Source organism: Dermacentor albipictus, chromosome 7 (assembly GCF_038994185.2).
Source record: "Dermacentor albipictus isolate Rhodes 1998 colony chromosome 7, USDA_Dalb.pri_finalv2, whole genome shotgun sequence".
NCBI classification, from domain to species: domain Eukaryota; kingdom Metazoa; phylum Arthropoda; class Arachnida; order Ixodida; family Ixodidae; genus Dermacentor; species Dermacentor albipictus.
In genome coordinates, this window is record NC_091827.1 from 104490219 (window position 1) to 104511319 (window position 21101).

A 21101-nucleotide genomic window follows, 5' to 3' on the forward strand; every position below is an offset into this window, starting at 1 on the left:
TTGGTACAGAGTGGACTGCCAAGAAGTCAATTCTAAGAATCAGTTCGTGAGAGCAGCCGGTAGGTTTTAGAACTTTCCGGGAACAACTACTCATATCTGAGTCCATTACTGACACTTGAGCTTCAGTATCAATGAGAGCTCTCATAGAAACACCGTAAACAAAAAGTTCGATTAGGTTTGGTCTGGGAGTAAGGGTCAACAGAGATTTTGCAGTCCGGGTCATCAATGCAGATTTACCTTCGGGAGCTGCATTGTTTAGTATTTCCAGAAGTGGCCACAAGAAGGTGGGGGTAGGGAAAATCAATATGGAGGCGAACGATACCGGTGGCATTTTGGTGAAGGCGAACGGTCGGTAGTGTTCCTCCGTCTGGGAAGGTCGCCAATGACTGAGAGGTGACAGCGGACGAAGTGCACATTCGAAACGGTTATAGGCGTATGGTCGAGGTGAAGGAGACTTGTGGCTGCGGCAGTGGCTGGAGATGTGGCCGAACCGAGAGCACATGAAAAAAAAATAATATCTTATTTCTGACTCAAGAAATGCAGACATGGGAGCTGCAGAAAAAGCTGTCCTAAACAGCTTGACTTGGCCGCAGCCCGGAAACACAACGCAGCAGCGACAGGCAATCTCATCGCAGACATAGCGGCTTCATACAAAAATATAGCAAGAACAAAACAATAGGCCTGTAGTCTCCTGTTTGCCACTCCAATAGTTTCCTTTAACGTAGGCTTGAATTTGGTATGGGTGCAACAGTACCAGCGATGACAGGGGTGGCAGTGATAGAGTGCTGGCCAATGGTTAGATGAATGTTCATATTTGCAAGCCCTTGCCGGACCACGGCGTGCATGAGCGAGCTGGTGAAGCCGTAGTGTGCCTGCGGACCGTGACTCCTTGGAGCCGTGGCCCCGAGCTCGCGACGGATGGCTTGCGTCAAACTTGGTGATGCTGACTGTTGACGTAGCATTAGTAGGCCATCGCAGGAGTAGGTGGCAGCTGTACTGTGTAGCTGATCGAAGAGGTATGCGATACGTTTGCTCTTAGCTTTCTCGAAGCGCCACCACTCCCTTGTGAGGGACTCAACCTTTGCCACGCTCCTGCACTCCGCACCTGCACCAAATATTACGAGGGAGACTATTTACGTAGGATACACATGCTGGGACAATGCGTAGCTCGAAATTATAGGACTGAATGATGCGGCTGATCGATGTAATCGCCACATCATCTTCCTCTTCTTCTCACTAGGTATTTCTATAGCTGCACAAGCAACTACGTAACATTATGTTCCATAACGTAAAGCTTAAAAATATACGAAGCACAAAACTAGTAAGACTATCAAGAAGTACAGTTGGTACATCTCAATATGGAGATTTACGACGAACACATTTGGTGGCTACGATTGCCTACTATATACATGAATGATATGGGCGTGGATTGAGATGTATATGCCTCTAACAAGGGGATCGTGCGAGGAGTAAGCTAATTCCGCTATGCTATCAGTAAAATGAATGTGTATTCTTTACATGTATATAAAGTGTTCCATTGAACTTTACCCAAGCCATCGAACGAAAAAAAAAATCTTAAGAAAGCACGGTTTTTAAGACATACTGTGTTCGGTTGTCAGAATGCAGACGACCGAACGCAGCAGATCATACAATTTTACCTTTTATGGTGTGTTTTAATAACTTGTTTTGTTGAATCGCTTGGCTAACGTTACTGGAACATGCAATATATGAAGTTCATCTTCTAGGCGCGATGAACACAGCATGAAAGGTGTCTCTTTGATCGCTTTATTCCGACGTTTTTAACCATTTCACACATGTTTTATTGCCCTCTCCCCCCTTGTGTATAGATTTCTGGCATTCAAGGTGATAATAAATGAAATGATATGTCACCACGTGCTCCGGGCCACCAATGAAGACGTGGGGTCACGGCGCGGAATGTTCATAGGCTTGCGCTAAAATAAATGAAGCGAAAGAAAGGCGCACATCGGCAGGCATACGCTCTGTTCCTGGGAACGCATACGGAATGTACGAGCTATAAAGTAGCTGTTCGCGATAATATTCCGGCTAGCTAATAGCCTGCAAGCATATATATATATATATATATACATATATATATATACATATATGTATATATACATACATAAAGCACACCTTCACAGTTGTCTCTACATTATGCTCCTCAGCATAATGTCCGCTGACGGTCTCTGCGACCGTCAGCGAACCAAGCAACTGCTGCCGCCATTGGGCCATCAGGTGCGAATGTGCGGAGGCGGAGGTGTGTAACTAAGCAAATTTTCTTGACTCGAGATATAAATAATAAATATAAGAAAAAGTACTTGCGGACATAAAGAATCCAATGCGTACTTTCTGTCTAAGTGTCCGAGACGTTACCACTATGAATGAATGCGAGAGTGAATGAATGAATGAATGTTTAATAAATGACCATTTATTTTTGATCGTGAATAAAACTCTAAGAAAGGTGCAAGAGCAAAAGGCGCGCAGCGTCATACATGGGCCTCTGTACTTGCAACACATACTCGTATTGTACATCACTTAGTGGCAGTTCATCTGCAGGGAGCGAAAACATGTTATAAATAGTTTCACACACATGGTACGCTCAAAAGCAGCCTATGAGGATTAACTTATATGTATACTTGTAAAAAATGAAAAAGAAGACAATTGTGATGTATTTATGTTACAAAATCACTTTCTCAAACACTCTGTTTCTAACAATTCCTTCACGTGATTTTTGAATGCATTTCTAGTCATAGTCATAGAATATTATCTTCTAGCTAATTTAAGGTTGTTGGCACTTGGTAGCTTGTTGTTTATTTACCATAAATGGTGATTTTTTTTTTTGCGTCCGTTTTCTCTTATCCGTCATATCGGAAGGAACTAAATTACTAAAGATAGTAGGTTTCAGAGAGTCGTTTTGACAAGATGGGAAGCATGTTCATTTACCTTAGCAACATATTTCTCCGCAATCTCGACTTGTTTAGTTTTCTTCCCTTTGCCAAAAATACACATAATTTTGGCTCTCCCAGAAATGCGGAACTTGTAGTTGCGCGGGTGGTCTCTGCGTTGATACGGAGGTACAGCACTCGCGTCTCTATAGCTTGCACACACCCGCCGTGATGGACGAGGATAATACAATGCTACTACCATTCAACTTCCTGTCTCTGAGGAAGCCACAACTGCACCTATCTACGTCGAATGAACCCCTCGCGATTAACGAGCTGCCGTTGCGACTGTACAGTTCGTAACCTTTGTCACATTCTTTTCTCCCCTCGCCTCTTTCGTTAAAATTTGAGGAAACTTCTGCAATGCCCAGTATTTTGGGGAAAACTCATTTTTCTGCGTGCCCCACACAAGCGCACAAGTGCACGTGCGCAGACAACGGCTATAGCAGACGATCCGCATTCATTCTCAAGCGGTAATGCACCATTGGTCCGAAGAAACGTTGGCATTTATTGTATGTGCGTATTGATGTTTCGTGTACGCAAAAAAAATAATGTGGTAACATGCGAAATATGTTTAAAGCAGACGCACGTTTCACGGATTCCACATGACTTCAAGTGGCCAGCCAATCCGATAGCTTGCCCGAGTGGCATCGCTCGCCTTTTCGATGTAGAATAAGGAGAAGCGGCCAGGCTCTCTCCTCTTTTTAATCAATTTTACTAAACTACTTATAACGAAGTACTTTCTACAAAATGTTCACCTTTCAAAGTGATGGAGACATTTAAAGCAAGAAGGACAAGGTTAAGGAAAATCCATGTACTGCCCATTATTTCGATGTTGGTTGTACTATCTTGGTAGCAGGTCCCGTAGACACTAGCGCCACAGTTCTCTCTTGTTGTGTAAAACTCTATGACTGAAGAGGCGGAGAAGGGCACGGTTCGATGCCTAGCGATGCAGATTATAACCACCTAATATTAAATAACACACTTTACGCAGGGCACTTGAAGTCGACTCCTGACAAAGAGAAACACCCACTTTACCAACACGTAACATTCGTACGCAAACCGCAACATTAATTCACGGCACCTTTCCGAAATTATGCAGGTGATGGACCACTAAAGTCTTCGCCGGATACGCCATTCCTTATTGGCATGACCGAAATATATGCACTAACTCTATCACTCCGAAAATCTGTGTGGAACAATAAACAAAGTACAAATCCTGGAGCGCCAACTTTGCACTTACCACAGTGGTTAGTTTGAACGTCTGATAAGTAATTATTTGTGGAAAAAAACGGAAGTACCCTCATTTGGGCGATCCATCTACGAAATTGGTCGGGTCTTCGTCATCTATCGGCTACCACAAACAAGGCAGAGGCATAGTGTTAGTTCACTTACTCCTTTTCGTTTGGCTGCACATACTGTTAGAGCCGTGTTATTATCCATTGTAAGGTGTAGCGCTGTTTTCAGTCGCGCTTAATCATGTATTTGGAAGACCACCCGCGTCACATACGATGGCAAACTCGCTCTGCCAGACAAGATCAGAATGCTGTTAGGCTTGATCAGACTTATACCTACGAAAACAATCCCACTTAGGCTAAAACATGTTGCAGGAACATTTCGTTAGAGACAATTTGTCATGCCTATTTTGCGGGTAGCCTGTTTTTTTTTCATTTGTAATAATTAATGCATATAAGACGATGGTACTGCTACCCTTGTGTTTTACTTAGGCATCTAGGAGCTAAAGAAAACAGTAGTCGAGAGGCCCAACTAAATAAACCTGTGACAATTCACTGCGACACTTGTTTCTTGATGTGATTTCACAAATTTCAAATGGACCACACAGGGAAGAATTTTGTTGGCGTATAGCTCTGTAATGCCAGTGATATTACCACTGACCTATATCGCTCGTCTTCTTAATAAATGCGTTGACTATTAGCTTTTTTTGTTACCCTGCTGCGTATGCAGCCTCGGTGTGACCTCTTTTAATATGGTTGTAAGCCCCCTTAGGGCAAAATAAGGCAGGAAGCCCCAAAGAAGCACTATGTACATTCCGTTCATCCCAGTTGTAATGGTCGTGTTTCCGTCATCCTATGCTTGCAGTCGCCAAAATATGTACATGTAGTTAAAGAGCTGTTTCAAGTCTTTCAACTTCCTTTGGCGCAGGCTGTTTCCTTTGAAAGAGGCACTTTTTCCCGCGCTCACTTAGTCGGGGACAGTGGAGGTCCATGACAATTAGTCTCTTTTTGTAGGGAAAAAAAGTAATCACTACAAATGCGTCATCCCGTTGTCGGCGGCTCCGTCAACTTTGCTGGCAGAGCCTCTGTGCCGTTAGAAGAACAGCGCCTGTATTCGGCGAGCATTCAAGCACACTGCGCTCGTCTACTTTGAGTGTTATTCTCCTTTTTAGACTTTCTTTTCGGGGGGGGGGGGGGACGCGTTTATTCAGTGGAAATGAGGCGATCCGACAACGCAGCAAGCCATGCTTGTAGTCTGCACTGTGTCTAATGTTCCCGATGTTGGCTTGCTTTTCAAGAAAAGAAGAGAAGAAGCGTTTGCTTGCGCGATTTCTTAGCTATATCATCGCCATAAACTTGGCAGGGAGTCAGAAAAGCTAGAACTTCACAATCCTGATATAAGGGCTCATCGCTGCATTTCTATGCAGCGTTTGTCTATTAGGCAGAACTTTTCTGAGGGTACAGAAATGTGTATCTGCCCGAATGAGCAAACCCGGCGTATTTTTTTAAACGTGACAATTTCAGCCGTGCATTCACTAACTACAATGTTAAAAATACTTTTTTCGAGTAAAACGAGAAACGTATGACATTTTAACATATATTTGATGGTCTGTTGTCTTCTGCTAGCTTGCGTTTCTTCCTTTAAGCGAAACATGCTGTTTATTTGCTTTCCGTACGTTTACACAAAACATATTGTTCCATAGTTCATTTTATTGAGGGATTATTTTTTACTTTTCTCATGATGCCAGCCTTCATGCAGTGCGAAAGAGTCAAATTCAAGGATGTGGTTGCAACAAATCATACACACTTTTCAGCAAAATTACTCCCTTTGGGTGGCATCTTACCACATAACAATAATCTTCATCTGTCTTGTCCACATTTACTTCCTTTAAGGCTGCGAGCCCGGTACTTCGTCACGAACAGCATGTGCGCTATAAGCATGACAGGGCATTCTCGACTGGAAAGTAGCGAAGTAGAAACAAATGATGTACTTATTGTTCTTAGCAGTTGTTATATTCATACGCTAAGAGGCATATGACTGACCCTAGGGACAGCTATATCTTAATCAAAAGCTAACACCAAGTGAATCATCCGGACGATATTTATGTGCATATACTTGCGTTGTGGGTCAAGCTGCATACAATTGTTAATTAAGGTTAGCATAGAGGTGAAAAATGTAATTTCACTCACAGCATCGATAAGAATTTTTTTTTATTTTACCCTGCAGGAATAAATTCCGCTAAAGTTGGAATGAAATAAATCTTCGACCAAAAGCAGAGAAAACAACAATTTCTGAATATGAAACAATCTATCTTTCATTGAAATAAGTTCTTGCAGTAAAAATAGAGACCTTCCCATTTAGGCAAAGTAAATAGAATGAATCGTTGAGTTACTGAACGACATTTGTATTAAAGTAACTTTTTCACCGCGAAAGAAATATTCTGTTAATTGTGCATCACAAAACCCACTAAAAGAAAAAAAAACCATGAAATTTGCTCTTCATTATCTGCAGCCTATCACACGAGGGAAAACTGAATCAGAACCATTCTAAATTATAGCATACGTAAAAAAGCTAAAAAGAAATATTGTAGAGTTGTTTTACAGTCAAACATGTTTTTTGCATGCTTTATGTATGACACGATGTTTGCGGGACTGCTTTGAAACCCCGCGGCATGTTCAACCTGGCTGCCCTTTTAGTCAACGCATGGCTGGACTCCTCCGTTTCTCTTTTCGCCAATCATTAGGCAGTGATTGTTTTCTTTACTGCAATCCATCAGAAAGAATACACGATGTAATATTTCACCCTGTGGCTTCTGTGTGCTCATGATATAGAAATACTTTCAACGTTCTTTTACATTTTCGAAAAAAATTCAGCGGACATTGTCAGAATTTCGCAACTATCTGTCTGCAACATTTCAACGTACGTGGCACTTTGTGAAACCGCGTGTCAAATGGGCCTTAGCTCTTTGGTGCAGCACACACAATTGATAGCTAGCGTGATTGGAAAAATTTTAATGACCATGTTTAAGAAAATTACTTTTACCCTCTACGACTCACGGGCGTTGTTGCTACCAACTACAGCATGCAAATCGCGACAAAGCTTGTCGCGTAACCTGCACAATGGTAATGGTTTCTTGAAAAAGCTTTGTCTTGAAGTCAAGAACAAGACTTGATTTATGCTAATATTTTAGAGTTCTCTTCACTCGAAAGAATTCAAGGGAAAGTGCAGCACCCTTAGAAAGTTTTGTTGGATGTAATTTTTTACATGAGACTAATAACCGATCCTGCAGCTCTAGGTGTTTTCTAGGCACCATCGTGGGCGACAAATATTTTACTAATTGTCTACATTGCTGTTGTCGGTCTGAGTTCTTGGATTTTCAGAGCAGTAATAGTATGTTGTCATTTCAACTGAGTTTTTCCGACAACAGATTCTGGTAAGTGGGTGGTAAGACATGTTTGTTAAGGATTAAACATAGCCCAAATTCCATTACGCCAAATTCGTTAGAATGAGAAAATACGCAAATCGCCCGACTACTTACTCATGTATATACTGGTTTCTTGAATGGAGAACTAATTAGTTTGACGTACCGTCGATGCTTTGCCAGTCACAGTGAAGTCGTGTTTCGGTTTTCATTTTTTTTCCCTTTTGTCTGACCCTAATTTCGGATCTCACATGGCTTACTTTTCTGGAGTACATATTGCTAGGAAAACCTACTTATTTCTATGAAAGCTAGTTGAGTAGCAGGTATGCATTAGGTAGATCCGAAAAGATGTGCGAGCGAAGTACCTTTCAAAAGCTCATTGATCATAAGCACCCATCGAACTATCAGAAAATGCACACTTTTTTCGCGAGTTATTTGCGGTGCGCGATTTACCTATGAGCAGCAACACCATTGTATGGCCTGGGAGCGACATCATGTTTAATAAGGTTGAGATAAACTTCGTGGTTATAATATGCTTATTTGAGAGAAGTTGGGGAGCGCGTCAGGGGGGCACATCCATACGCTAAAAGTGACAATTACCGTTTAGATATGATACGGTGTAGAGCAGTCTAGTGCATTTTTAGCAAACACAAAGGTCTAGCGTCTCCAACGGAATCATCAGAGCAAACGGTATGCAGCTCTACTAGAATTACTTAGAAAAATAGGCCGTGCAAAATTCTTAGGAGTATTCTGCCTAGATCAACCATCCGCAGTACTGCACGGAGTACTGTACAATAACCTGCGGTGTATTGGTTTGTCCTTGTCGCCCTTTTTTGCCCCCTGTCTACTCTTGCGCTAGACACTTCAGCTCTGCAAGAAAACTGTGAAGTACTTTATGAAGGTCAAACGCACTTCAATAAGGAATGCCATGTGTACTCCACCGCACTTCATGCACTGGTATACATAAAACTCTACAGCAGCTCTGTACAATAAAACTGCAAAATGTGAAGCTCATGTGTATTTCGAAAAGGAATACATACTTCGCTGTTTTCCATGCAGTACTCCGCATGACAACACAGAGAAATCGTGACAGTCAATAACACTCGCTGTAGTAAATAAATTTATTGCAACAGCAACAGCTCGAAAACTAAGTCTTTATTCCCCCGACAATATATTTAGGGCAGCTAACCTTGATGAAGGAAATGATCTGTATTTAACATTTTAAACACTGTTTCGTGTTGTTATGGGGCAAAAGTTACTGTTTTACAAAGCTATACCAATTTTTCATGTTTTTATATCTTTCTAAAGTGCACACATTCTGTATATTTTATTTAGGTTTAAATTATTCCACTCTTGTTGTGCCAAGGAGACCTGCCATATTGTTGATAAATACATAAACAAATAAATAAATACAGTTATAAAACACAAATGAATAAATGATGAGCTCACAAATATTTATGGAATCATTTGTGGACTAAACAGTTATTCTGTATGTTGACCAAATTTCGACCAATTGCTACTTTGGTAAGCTTACATTTTAAAAACAATAGGCCCCAAATGATTTTTATGACGTTGAAACGAAGGTTGTTGAAACGGCACACATAGCTTTTGTGTCATGGCATGACATCTATCAAGCCATAAATGCATCCATGGCGCTTCTCCGAACGATTGATCGCGCAATAATTCAATTAACACTTCTTGGGCAATTAGGGTACGTTCTGGAGTTTAAGTGTGGAATCATTTATGTATCTAACCGTATTCCCACCAACATGGATGACTTGGTAGTCCGCTATCGAATGGTGCAAGAATGGAGCTGCGATTTTAGAGCAAATAGCTTCGAAACCAACCTTAGCCCCAACTTGTGCGAGTGGGTATGCAGCCTGTGTATATATCTCCGGTCTTCGTTAAATAAGCCTGTTTCGTGCCGACTAGAGTCACTGGGGTCAGAACAGGGTGTGTAAAATTTGGGTTAGTGCCGCTTTTCAATGAATATCCATGAATAACTTTCAGTGAGTGAATGACTTCGTATGTACCATTGGGTACGCACTGCTTTTCAGTGAACTTCTTTGATGCCAAATTGGGTGAGTGGCTATGTACCAGTAGGTGATTGCCGTTCTTCAACTAACTTTCTTGACGCTTGCTTGGGCCGCTGGGTATGTGCCATTGATGATGAGGTGCTGCATTGATTATGCAGTGACCCTTTTAATGCGAACCAAGGTCACTGGGTAGGTACCACTGTGTATGGGACGCTACTCAGTGAATATATTTCACGTGAACTTGGGTAACCATGTGACACTTTGTATGTTCCGCCCTTCTATGGCAAAAGCAGATTTGAAAATTTGTCCGCTCCATGGGCGGAATCGCCCACGCGTCTGATGCTCGTATATTAACGCAAAAAAGGCTGGTTCCTTCTGCGCTCAAGGAACTCGCGGAGACATCGCGGTGGCACTGCTGAGTAACGCAGCCTGTCTGGTGGGCAGCGCGACAGAAGATTCCGGCTGCATGCGTGATTTCATACATAATCCGTACTGCGGCGGCAATTCGGTGTTTCGATATGTCCCATCAATGCTGATCGCACTATTGTAGCGATTTATCGTGAGGTGGCTGCTGCCGAAAATTTTGTTGTCTCTATGAAGCAGAGATTCTGTAAAATGTCAACAATTAACTGGAAGGACTCTAGCATTGCGAGAGCTTACCAGTGCAGACGTACTTGATCTTTTGTGCCTTCGATTCTTATGAGTCCGCTCGCGAAAATAGAAGCACCATGTCAGAAAAATAATTGGTTATTCGACACCCGGCGGGACTCCTTGCGATGAGGCGAGTTTTGGCCCCTCCGCGGATGCTCTGCAAGGCTCTGCTCAAAGTGAGAACGTTAAGGAAGGGATGATGACGCGGCGCGCATCATTGTACCTTGGCTTGAGAAAACAATAACTGGCACTCGAATATGCATACAAGGATTCAGTAGAGCTGCCTGCTCGCAAGCTATGGTATTTTCGGGTGACACAGACGCTGTCACCAATATCGCAGACATAGTACTGCTGCCTATGTAATACTGCACTGACCGATGTGCACAACTGGCATATTGGAATGCACTGTTGTAGAATTCTTCAGTAAATGTTCCAGGCGAGGGGTGAGGAGTGGGCTCTGAAACAGCACGTGGCATGTAGATCGCCACATTGTTGTGGATGAAGCTCGTAAACACAATCCAGTTACAACACTTAATGAATCTACGGGGACAAAGCCTGAACCATGGAGCTAGACTGATAATTGCAATAGAGCCGCTCCGTAACGAACGTTTCAAAAGGGCTGTATTTTTAAAAGCTAGATGGAAACAAACTGCAGGGCTTTACAACAGACCTGTGACTAGACGCTTTTTTATGCGAAACCATGAAATAGCTCATTGAGGGAAAAAGCCGGCATCTATCGTCTCAAGCAGTGAGACGCAACCGGAATTCCCACTGCCTGCGCCGTCACTTCTCGAGCGCACGTAGACGGAGCAGATCGCGCGAAAGGCGAAAGCCAACACTTGCTGCTGTCGTGTCGCGCCAGTCGTTGTATGATGGATGAGGGGAACCACAACACCACTTAACCCTCACTGCCGCTCTCAGCAGGAGCACCTTTCGAGGGAGCCGAGTGGGCGAAAGGAAACCGCTGCTGCAGCGCTAGCACGCCAGATTTTCCTGAGGGGAGACCCTCTGGTCGCGGAGGACATCGGCGGCACGCGGTGTTGGGAGCGCAGGCTGCTGCTTGTTGCTGGCTTAGTCAGCCCGTACCCCTATGGCACATTACTGGCAGCGCAAATCCTGAAGAAACACTCAGCGCCCTTCAGTTGGACATTAATGCTATCACATTCCCAACACATGAATGCTTAAGTGTCCTGGGATGTTTTATTTTCTCGGTCTCAGTGAAAAGCTTCGAAAGGTATTCAGAACGTCATTTAAAAGCATATCTTAAGGAAACCAGCAATCTAACTTTGTCAATTTTGATTTTTTTTGCTGTGTCAACTTTAACGAAGTCACTCATAAGAGCGTCGCAGACAATTATCTCTATTCGGTAACCGAGCCTGCTGTGCAGGCATTTGAACATAAATTATTTTAACTCAAAAATATTTCCCTTTATTTTGGTCATTTGTTATGCTTCCAGACATTTGCGGCTGAGTAATTAGTAATTCTATGAATTTTATTGAACACCAAATATATTTTGTCTTGTCCAACATCTCTACGTAGATGCTGGTGGCCGGCTGCTTCGCGTAGACAAGGAAAATAAATCATTTTTTTCTTCATGCCTTTTTACTTATAAATATTCGTTCTTTTATGTGCTAGAGTAGGCAGAGCTGAATAAAATGTAGTTCGGTACAGCAGAGATTGGTGCCTTACAGAATGGCGTACGTTTCAGCAGCTTTCGTCCTTTATATTTATACTTGCTTCGATTTTACATTGGGGTATTACGATATTCCGCTTTCCACAGATCGACATTAATAAACGGTTCATGAACAAGGCGGGTGAGTGAGATAAATCATATACAACAAAAGCGTAACAATTAGACAGCAGCAACCAGCGTAAAAAGATCTGGCGCATAATGAAATTACTGCAGGTTGTAGTTTCGGGGATTTTTGATGCTGCAGGAAAAGCTTGAAACAGCCTTAAAGTATATTTGCTATAGCCTCATATAGCCCCAGTACCTCATTTACTCGGTCGTAACGCAAGCTAAATTTGTCAGAAAATTCCGTGGTTTAAAGGACCGACTTCAAGTAATGGAAAATTCAAAAATTGCAATCACAGCCAAGCTGACCACTAAAAATATGTGTATTCGATATTAATCATTTTTTTTTCATTTTACGTTGGAAAGCTGTACCTTACAAGCCGACCGAAGTCAACGTGCATTCTTCGTCGATTTCACACGATTATTCGCAAAGTTATCGCTACCCTGTGCGTACAGTATGACACTCGCTTAAAACGACAAGGCATTTTCATGTACAAAGAGCTAGGAAACTTAGCCGCAGCTCGGAGGCTCGATGTCAACGAGTCATCAATTCGCAGATGGCGGCACCAGTGCCTGGAGCTGTTTAAATACGAATTGAAATGGAAGGGCTTCCGAGGACCTCGTCATTGCAGGCTTGCAGAGTTCGAAGAAAAGGTTACCGAATTCTTGACTGAACAGCAAAGCCGCTTCTTTGAAGTAAGCGTGGAGCTTATTTACTAGAAGGCGAGAGACCTCGCTCAAGCGATCGACTTCCCCGGAGGCTCACTCAAAGCGTCACATGCATGGGCGCAATGATTTATACAGATAAGTGGCTTCTTCCTGTGGCAGCCGACTTCTATTCGACAACAGCTACCAGATGAGTTGGAGGGAAAGCTGCAAGAGTTCCAACGCTAGGCCATAGCCCTTCTCCGCTCAGAGAACATACCACTTACGCAAATCGGCAATGCGGCAGTGCGACAACTATCCCCAAGGAAACTTTTCCAAGAACTGTGGTTGTGCGCTGCCACGGAAAGGGTTGGATGCACTCGTGCCTGATTCTCGATTGGATAAAATCTGTGTGGTGCCGGCGACCAGGTGCACTTCCCTATCTTTCCCCGATCGTTGGGCTGGACTCCTATCACGAGCATCTGACGCATGAAGTAAAACAAACAAAAAAACTCATTGAGGCGTACACAAAAATGGCGGTCATTCCCGGGTGAATGATCTCCACACTCTATCCTTTAGACGCTTCTCTAAATTAACTGTTCAAGGACAGAATGCGGAAGTTGTACGAAGAGTGGATGCTAGGAAACCGGGCTGTGACTACTTCAGGAAGAATCATGTGGGCGTGTGCATCGAAGATCGCCGAATAGGAGTCGCCTGCCTGGTGCGGCCTCCCGTGTGACACGGTTCTGCGGCCAATTAAGAACTGCTCAATTTAGAATGAGCTCCATGGCACCGAAGATTGTTTAATCTGGGAGGCTGACAATGACAATGAAAGTTCTGCGCCTCAGCCTCCGATGATGATGACAAAGAGAGTGTTTCCAAGCTTTGTTTTTCTTGAATAAAGGTACTATTTCTATTCCTGTTTAGCTCGTGTAATAATCGTGGTTGCGTTACATTGGTTCAAATACGCATATATTTACGGGTGGGTCATGCCGAAACAGAAGGCCGGATGCATTGAGGAGACGAATGCGCAAATTATACATAAATAGGAGTAAAAAGTAACTACATTATAAATCAAGTCATGTGTGAGCTGAAGAATATAATACAATTTTATGCATATATTGGCACCATGCCATAAACGTTTCAGGGAACAACATGACAGCTTACGAGAACATGAACTGTCCATGAAGTGCACTAAATTAAAACAAAAAGTGCCACAATTGTAATAATTAATGTTCTATATATGGTACAATACGCATGCCTTAAATCTGGTCCCTACTTCCTTTTAATTATAAAAGGTGGCGTGTTCGCCTTCATTCTTTCGACGTCTAATAGAATGTCACATTTAAAGAAAGAAAGGCAGGCGGAAAAGTCTAGCTTCAGCTTTGCATGTGATACACTTTTGGTGAATGTTTTCTTTATTTCCGCGATTTGCCATCACCCTCCGTGGAATTTCGTGTATTAGGGTCATGAAGGCATATAGGCGGGGTATAGCGTAGCATGACAGTGACATTTAGAATATTTGTCACCTTAAAATTCGTAAGAACGCAAATACTGTCTCGACAGTGAACGAATATGTTTTTTTTTTCTAAGGAAGTTTGGCATGTTCTATGAAAATGTTCTCCTTTCATTCACGCTCAAGTGCGAATGCTTCGTTTAGTATTCCAGAATTTCGATTATTCACTAATTCACTTTTCAATTTTCACTTTTCACTTTATTCACTTTTTACTTATTCACTTTTCATTAGTCTACCTCACGTCCATATATCTCTTATAAACAAAGAAAATCCCTGAAAATCTTCAGGTATTTGGTTATAGGCGTTTATCTCATCAGTTGCATGGGATTAGTGCTTTTGAATGATATAAATTTTGTATCAAGGTAAGTCAAGATGACTTGCTTTTTATTGGTATTTTGTTTGTCTGATGAGCTTTGTTTTTCTATCTAAATTTGTCATCATGACAACTTTTCCGCTTATAGTGGTGATTTGCTCTCATCCATTTCATCTCGAGCAGAAACTATTCGCGTTTGACAAAAGCCATGCGCCGACTCAGCAGACGGCTTGTTTTGCATAAATTTGCAATCTATTCAAGTTTATAGTATGTTTTTAGGGTGTTTCTGCCCACCATGATGCTTTTCTCTTGTTTAGGCTATAGGGTTTAGGGTATAGGCAAAGGGTATTCGTGTTTTTCAGACGTCATGTGCCTATTCCGCATTAGGCATCCTTCAACACGATATTGTAAAGAGCCCCTTGTAACAGAAAAACCGGTGTCGGTGTCGGCGGCACGGAGATTCATACCGGTGCCACCGAATCATACCGAACCACAGCCATGCAAGCCCTCCGCTCGGCGCATTTGCATTACTGAATTGAATTTTTCAAAGTAAGATGCGTCAGAAAATTTTCAGTGTCCGAGTTGCACACACCGTACAAAACATGATAGCTTTGGAGTATATATTTCAATATACGAGAAAATAACTTGAACATACGAGACAAAATTGTGAGCCATTCGACTTTGTGAAGGTGGGAGACAAGCGAAGCTATTTAGCACAAGACGTAGAGCTGACAGAATTTTGAACAAAGATACGAGCATATTTATTTTCCTGATCGGTGGTCATCGTGAAGATAGGCATGCACAAACAATCTCGTATCACCTGCGTTGGTAAATGAATCCAATATAAGACAATATATCTGTCTATCTCATGCCCCCTTAAGCAATGGTTCATACCCCCGTAAGTAAACAAGAAATTTAACTAGGCCTGTCATTGCCACGACCGAAGAGACATAAATCTCTGCGCTGGAATGATGAGCGGTAAGGAAACCAGCTGTGGAATATAGGATGACGACGATTGCGCGACCATAGGTACGAGCGCCTAGAAGAAGTTGCGGCGAGGCACGCGAACAAGCCATCTCTGGAAGAACACAACGATGCTTGAGCCATTGAAGGTAATAATAGTTGATCATAATGAAGACAATAGTTTCCTTACAATGAGCGGCAGGGGAGCCAGCTGATCAAGGAGACGAAGACAACGCGTGAGGAGTGGCACGAGCGCGTTCTCGCTGTTGCGCCGAGTGGCGCCAACAATCTCGTTCGCGGGTTGGTCGCGGACGACGGAAATTACCTAAACATGCAAAGCTTCTCTTTAATCATTCTACTATGGGGTAACTCACACAAAAACCCCTGTGTCCTTGCTTAAGGGATATGGGCCACTGATGAGTCACTCTTTGTAGACTCTGCCTTTACAGGGGTAAGAGCCATTGCTCTGCCCTGCACTGCCGGCGGGAACGGCCAACAATTGTTTACATCGGGCCCCTTGCCGCAGAATATCTCGTGTCGGTGTAGGCGTCAACGAGGTCCGAGAACACTATGGCGTGACACTCTTACATTGAAGCTTAAGCTCCCTCCAATTTTTTCTAGGTTAATTTACCATTTCCCGAAGTTCGTTGAATGTTTTTTTATTGCTGTGCGTGCTGACGCTGGCAATTCTTTTCTCCCTTGCTGCACACGCAGTAGCAAATACTCAGTGACCCAAGTTGACAACCAGTCACCCAGTGGATTCTTGAAGCAGCTCGCTAAAACTCCGGCGTGAAAGATGTTGGTTGAGAAGCAAAACATATCCAGCGGATTTGTGACGCTACCCGCCAAAGCGTTGGTTTGCCGTCCTTGAGGAGCCCGTGTAACGTGGGTTCCATTCCAGCCAGCATCTTAGAAATATAAACGATAATTACTTTGGAATTCTTAGGGTAATTCAATGATTTTCCGGGGGCTAAGTATCTATCTCTCTGTATTGCTATGCATGTTTGTACCACACCGTTTTCCCACAAACCTAGGTTACTCTTTAGTCCGTGGTTTAATGGTTCAGCATTGGGGTGTTTGGCTGAGGAAACAGAGTTAGTAACCAACCATCGGACTAACTTGTGTCACTGAGTATGTGGGAATGTGTATATCTGTGCCTTTCTTCTACAAACTTCTTTCCTAATGACATGGATCACTGTAGATGTGGGAGTGGAGGTCCACCGCTTATCAATGAAACTTGTAAAGGTAGTGCCAACTTGCAGCACTGTGTATGGGAAAAGCGGTCTTCGCTGGCCTTCAATGAATCTCTTTTGATACCAACTTCTGTCAACAGACACGTGTAAGTACGTGTTTGCCACTCTGCAATGAGAATGGTACAATGACAATCAAACCGAGGCCACACGGGATCCTCGAAGAAGGCAGCCCCAAACATCAGGAGGCTGCACCAAAAATACACTTGGCATGAGCTGAATTTTAATGAACCCCTTTCGCGCTGACATGGGTGCCTGTAGATATGGGATGGGTATGTACCACTGCTTAATGACAGCCTTTGTTTGACGCCAACTTGTAGAACTGACTGCGTATCTGTCGGTCTTTGTTGGTCTTCAATGATCCCTCTTGACACCAACTGGGGTCACTGATTTTGTGCCATTAGGAGTATGCCGCCCTTCAATGAACGTCTTTTACCCAGGCTTTGGTGTCTAGGTATGCGGCTCTTGGAATGTGCCTCTCGATAATGACAAATAGGACCCCATGCGTTTTTTAATGCAGAATGGAGTGAAAGCCACGCCAAAAGAATTCCTCACTGAGAGAAACTCGATGCTTTAGCAGGCTATGCGACCAATTCACTGGGTATGGGCCGCATTTCGATGAACGTCTGTCAAGCCAACACTTTAAAAACGTATTGGTCAGTCTTTAGCGAGCCTCTCGCGAACTTTGGAAATTGAATATGTGCGACTTGGTGTGGGCAAAAGAGGGGACGATTCTCTGTGCTATCACGCTCAGGCGTGTCACGATTCTCGTCTGGCAAGCACCAAGCCGATTTTTCGGTTGCGCCAATGCCATAAAGTAGCGCGAGTCAGGTAGATGGTTGTCTCACGACGTGTTCCTAAACGTTCGCCCACACCGCGCACTGTGGATTTTGCAGGCCAAGTGCAGGCTTTGTGGTGGTGGCACTAGGTAGCGCCGAGTACTTGAAGGCAAGCTAAATACAGGTGGAAATTACCGAAAGATTGGCAGGTCCGTTGGCCTTGGAAGTTAACGGCAAAACCACAATTCAGGCAGTGCAGGGTGAGATGGCTTGGACATAGTTTGAATTCAGAGAAGCGCAAAGAAAAATTAGTATTGAAGAAACACACCCGTGCATGGATCGAAATAAGGGAGCGGCTAAAGTGTACAATATCCGTACCTGAAAAGCATAGGCAAAGAATGGAGGAAGTGGTCAAGAAAGTTGGAATCCCTGTTTTGGGTAACTGAAAGTGTAAATAAACAACCAGTAGTAACGAATATGAAAATGAGATAAACATGGACGGTGAATTCGACGCAAAGAATGAAAACAAAAAAAAACACCGAGGAGGATTACAATGAGAAGAACGAAATTAATGGGGGAAATCTGTGTAATACCACCTGGCGAACGGCGTTGTCATCTGATGTTCGAGCTGGTTGCCTAAGTACAAGAACATTGTGGAAGAAGTACTCCTAACAAGTTGCGGCATGTGTATGCTGTAGCAAAGATCCGGAGACTACTTAGTACATCCTAATGTAGATAGATACACAGACAGACAGACAGAAAGGCAGACAGACCCCGGAAAGTGTGTGAAGTATACTAACAATGCTTACGCATTTAAGCTTAGGTCCAACACAAGTATGCACACCTTTGTGAATTAGCTATCGTTCTTAACGTATTTCACGAATTTTCTGTGGGCGAACTATGCGCCTATGTTTGTAACGGCGTATCTGTGTTCACATCTAACCGTTTTACGCTTATCTGGGGCACTATACCGTAAAACTATTCCAAACTTTTCTATTCCATTTCTGCTATCAGTCCTCCACGATTGGTCGAAAACTATTATCGACCATCCCCACTTCACCTGTCTGTCACGCGACGTCACAAAAACCGCAATACCTCCCAATCTGATATGATGTGTATACACTGATTATGCATGATTTGACAGAAAAAAGAAAAACAGGTATTTCTGATTCGACCCCTTTTCGCCATTAGCCCTCAGCTATTGGAAAAACGTTTTCGGGCTGCACCCACTTCACGTGCCTGTCACGCGACGTCACAAAACCGCACAAACTCACCGCGTCAAAGTGACGTGTACGCTATAAAGATGCAATAATATGCCGAACAAAACTGAATCTTTTTCGGAATAGCTGCAGGCTGCCCCGTTCCGAAAGGAATAAAAGATAGCTGCCGCCGATCGCTGAGACGCTGGCTACTCGCACCTGCCGGAGAACACAGGTGTATTTGCATATAATAAAACTTCTTGCGTGACCGTGTAACGTTTTCAAGCACTTTCGGCACGTCGACTACCTCATTCTGTCAATTCTTCTTTGCTGGGCGTCCGTTTTAGCGCCATTCTTAAGCTTGCGTTGCATGCCACCGCGATTTTCGACCAGCCACCACAAGCTAACTAAGAGAAAGCCGACCAATCGCAGACTCCGGCACCGCCCTCTTCATCCGGTTCTCAATTTTCAGTGCACTGGCTCTGCCCCTGTGAATCCCTCTCCGCTTGAGCGTTCTCCTCGCCTCTTGTCAGCCAATTAGATACGACAAGCCGCTCAGTGTAGGCAATGTTATTCGTTTTTCAAGCAAACAAAAGTGTCCTTCTATGAACAAGGAGAGCGTTTGATTGGTCTGTTCAGACAACCCTGTGGTTGACCGCCCGGTGCTTGCGTCTGTGGTTACGCAAATTTGACGTCAGGAAATTGGAATAGAAACTTATTGGAATAGCATTACGTTATAGGGCCCCTGGTTCACTGCGTAATCTGTGATCAAATGGTTACCGCATCAGGCAGCTGTGTTGAGGGAACAGGGCTCGAAACCTTCATGCAATGCTGACTAACTTGGGCGACTGAGTAAGTGGGAAGCTGCATATACATGCCACTTTTCAATAAACCTTGTTCACGTCGACATTGATCAATATAGACGGAAGTTTGGGTAGGCACCATTGTTTAGTGAAACTGCTCACGGTCAAGATGGAGCGGTCGACATAACCCACTTGGTGTATGCTGGTTTTCAGTGAACCTCATTGATGCAAACTTTTGTCACTGGTGATGTGCCAGTAGAACTGTGCGACTCTTCAGTGGACGTCCTTGACGCCAACTTGGGTAACTATATACGTGCACCTATGAAGAGTATCAACTAAAGATTGTTCTACAGAGACGTGCAATATTTTTTGAGTTACTCATTTTTGAGAATACAAAGTCTTGCCCGCAGGTCAGATCAAATGAAGGTGATTAACGTTGTGACATATTTCTGGTGAAGCTTGCCGCAACAGCAACAGTGTATATGTGATGATGATGTATGTTGTTTTGTGGCGCAAGGGCCAGGTTTGGCCAAAGAGCGCCATGACTGGTGGTAGTGTTAAGGATGTATTATGGAAGATGTGACTTGGCTGTAAAGTGGCCTAAAATAGTCGCAGTAAAGTGCGTAAAATCTATGTACTATAAAATTATGGCGATGACTAATGATGATTACTAAGAACATTAAAATCCATCGTAGAAGAATGATGCACAATAAAAATATATAGGATGGTAAAATTACTTAAAGCACTGCTGCCTCGCCAGAGCCCTTGAAACACAAGGGCCTAGAGGCATGTGCTATACTAAAGAGCTATCGCGGCGGTATCCTCTGAAGAGAGGACCCGCTACGAACATGTGGGCTAAAAACATGCAAAACAACATCTTTCAGAAAACTTAGGACTGCGTTGGTGTCAAATAAAGGTTCTGGGCCGAGTAACATAACGGGATGAAGGGGGATGCGCTGCTGGTATGCTAAGGGAAAATGTTTCTTTCTTTCGTATTCGGCTTCCCGACACTCCAAGAGGACGTGGAGGACGGTCAGCCTGTCCCCGCATCTACCGCAAGTTGGAGGATCATTTCCAGTGAGTAAAAAGTTATGTGTGCCGAAAGTGTGTCCTATTCTTAGACGGCAGAATAGGACATCTGTCCGGCGGGATTTTGTTACGGGAGGCCAGAAACCTAATTGTGGCTTGATTACATGCAGTTTATTGTTTGTTTCCCTGTCCCACGAGCGTTGCCAGTAGTTCCGCAGTTTTCTGCGCAAGTAGGGCCTCAGATCTGTGACAGGGACTGCTGCGGTAGGATTTACAGAATACGATACAACTGATGTGACCATCTGGTCCGCCAGAACATTGCCTTCAATGGCCCTATGACCGGGCACCCAGCATATGATGACATGCTGGTTACATATATACATTTTACATAGGACGGAATAGAGTTCGTTGATGACTGGGTTTTTGTGCTTAGAAAATGACATCAAGGCCTTCACAACACTGAGGGAGTCCGTATATATAACTGATTTCTGGAGTTGTGATTTAT

At 43.4% G+C, this 21101-nt stretch overlaps 1 long non-coding RNA gene across 1 annotated transcript in view; it reads right to left on the bottom strand.

Moving 5' to 3' along the window:
* Positions 1 to 749: 749 nt before the first annotated feature.
* The window catches only part of LOC135913998 (uncharacterized), a 188533-nt gene continuing 168181 nt past the window's right edge, over positions 750 to 21101 (bottom strand). The window contains exon 3 of the long non-coding RNA XR_010568189.1: positions 750 to 1105. This is a non-coding gene — a long non-coding RNA (uncharacterized lncRNA). The remainder of the gene's footprint in view (positions 1106 to 21101) is intronic.